Source organism: Chiloscyllium plagiosum, chromosome 10, assembly GCF_004010195.1.
Source record: "Chiloscyllium plagiosum isolate BGI_BamShark_2017 chromosome 10, ASM401019v2, whole genome shotgun sequence".
Taxonomy (NCBI): domain Eukaryota; kingdom Metazoa; phylum Chordata; class Chondrichthyes; order Orectolobiformes; family Hemiscylliidae; genus Chiloscyllium; species Chiloscyllium plagiosum.
Window position 1 is genome coordinate 21,549,255 of NC_057719.1, and position 2,756 is coordinate 21,552,010.

Consider the following 2,756-nt stretch of genomic DNA (forward strand, 5'->3'; position numbering starts at 1 on the left):
CCTTTTCCTGAAGAAGGGCCTGTGCCCGAAACGTCGAATCTCCTGTTCCCTGGATGCTGCCTGACCTGCTGTGCTGTTCCAGCAATAAAGTTTCAACTTTGATCTCCAGCATCTGCAGACCTCACTTTTTCCTCTCAAATATTAGCCCCTTGCCCAGTTAGAAATACAGTTTTCCCAGTTTACAGTTGACAGGCAAAGGACGTGATATTCTCAGCATTACACTGATGTACTATATAGTCTTCACACATGTTAAATCAAATATCAACTCAGTATTATCAGAGAATCAACATGTTCGCAACTTGTGCAAAAATAATGAATTGGTATAGGTTGATGTATTGATCAAAACTAGGATTGAAAGGAAGACATGCTATGTGATATGTATACAAATGGCAACACCTAACTTAATAACACACAAGAGATACTATTCCCCATGTCCTGATATTGCTCATGACTAGAATGAAGTACAAAAAAATGTCATCACATTAAGGATGTAATAAGGAAAGCTTAATCACTCTCACGCTTTGTTTAGTCTTTCCCCTCTTTCTTTCTAGAATGCATTTTGAGCAGGATCACAAGACAACTTAAAATAGTTCATCGAAACACAAGTGCACCTTATTGCTTTTTGCTTTTTGCAACATTAGCTGCCAGTTCTCATGAGAAACACTAGAGGGAACTCCTGCTACTGTACTATACCATGATAACACTGCCACTGCTGGTGAGCTCAAGATGCTCCTTAAAAGTTGTCACTGGACAGCCAGTCTCATATTTAAGCATTAATTTTCTCCAAAATAGATTAGATTACTTACAGTGTGGAAACAGGCCCTTCGGCCCAACAAGTCCACACCGACCCGCCGAAGCGCAACCCACCCATACCCCTACATTTACCCCTTACCTAACACTACGGGCAATTTAGCGTGGCCAATTCACCTGACCTGCACATCTTTGGACTGTGGGAGGAAACCGGAGCACCTGGAGGAAACCCACGCAGACACGGGGAGAACGTGCAAACTCCACACAGTTAGTCGCCTGAGGCGGGAATTGAACCCGGATCTCTGGCGCTGCGAGGCAGCAGTGCTAACCACTGTGCCACCGTGCTACCCACAAAAAATAAATGAGGTAAAAATGACTGACCTAAAGGATGATGGAGATTTGGACAAGTCATGATTTTCCTACTTGCATTCCCAGTCACAGATATTGCTGTAAAGTGACGGAAGTGTGGTTTCAGTGGTAGATATCAGCCAGTCATTATAGTCATATATTAAAGTATGTTATATTATTTCTGCTACTGTTTGACCAATCCCGACATTAAGCAAGCCCGTTTAATACAAAGGATGAAAATGATTGAATGATAGCACAGGCAGGAACGACATTTACAATTAAGTCCTCAGTAACTTACACTTACAGGTCTGTCTACAAATCTGATAAGTGAAGCTTTCTGCTTTATTCATAGCACATTCTGTCAGACTTCTCCCTACTCAAACAGGGAAAGAAATAGAGTTATAGACAGAGAAAGAGAAAAAGACTTGCATTTTATACAACTTTCACAATCATTAGACATTTAAGAGTGCTTCAAAGGCATTGAAGTACATTAGGAAGTGTAGTTTTTGTTGCAGGATGAATGATAGACATTTTGCGCTTAACGAATTTTCATGAACTACTATCTGATAATAACCAGATAATCAACTTTTTGGGATGTTGTTTGGAAAATATTGGGCAAGGATAACTCACAAACTTTTCTTCAAAACAGTGCTCTAGATGTTTTACATTCCTTTAACCTGGCACCATGGAATGGAGGTTTTGGAAGCATAATTGAGATGGCTTAACATCTCATCTGGAAGGCAGTCCATATGCCAGTGCAACACTGCCCTCAATACGACATCGGATTGTTAACTGAATTTTTTGTTCTTCAATGCAAGAGTGGCACTGAGCTTAGAGACTAGAAGATAAGAGTGTTACCAAATGAGCCAACCATTGACACTGATAATGGTAGAGAGACATAAAAGAATCAAGACAATAGGGAACACATCAGAATTTATTTTCCAATTAGGTGAGAAAACAAGAGACTATCATGGAACAAATAGATGCTTTTAAAGTTTGTTTGCCAGTTTTCTTCAAAGTGTTCATTTAATGTATTTATAAACCATGATGTTTTATTTTTAAGTTATCTTATTCAATACATTTCAAACGCAAATGTTTGTTTTAACTAAAATTTAATCAGCACTTTTCCAGTAAGATGGAGCAGTGTTGCACACAATTCAATAGCCCAGAATAATGCCTGCTGTTGCTATGGAAAGGGGATCTTGCCATGGTATTTTGCAGACTCACAACATGTGCCATCACACTTGCTGTGAGTCAAATTTTGTTGTGTTAAATTAACTGCAATGGTACATTAAGTAAACACAGACATTAGATGATGTTAGAAAATTTTGCTGTTTTAAAGTGCACTTTAGTGAAATGACCATATGTGTGCTAAATTGAATGATATTGTGAACAAAAATCAATTGGAAATTACAAGTCTGAAATCGTATTGTGATATGGGCAGCACAGTGGTTAGCACTGCTGCCTCACAGCGCCAGAGACCTGGGTTCAATTCCCGCCTCAGGCAACTGTCTGTGTGGAGTTTGCACATTCTCCCCGTATCTGCGTGGGTTTCCTCTGGGTGTTCTGGTTTCCTCCCACAGTCCAAAAATGTGCAGGTTAGGTGAATTGGCCATGCTAAATAGCCCGCAGTGTTAGGTGAAGGGGTAAATATAGGG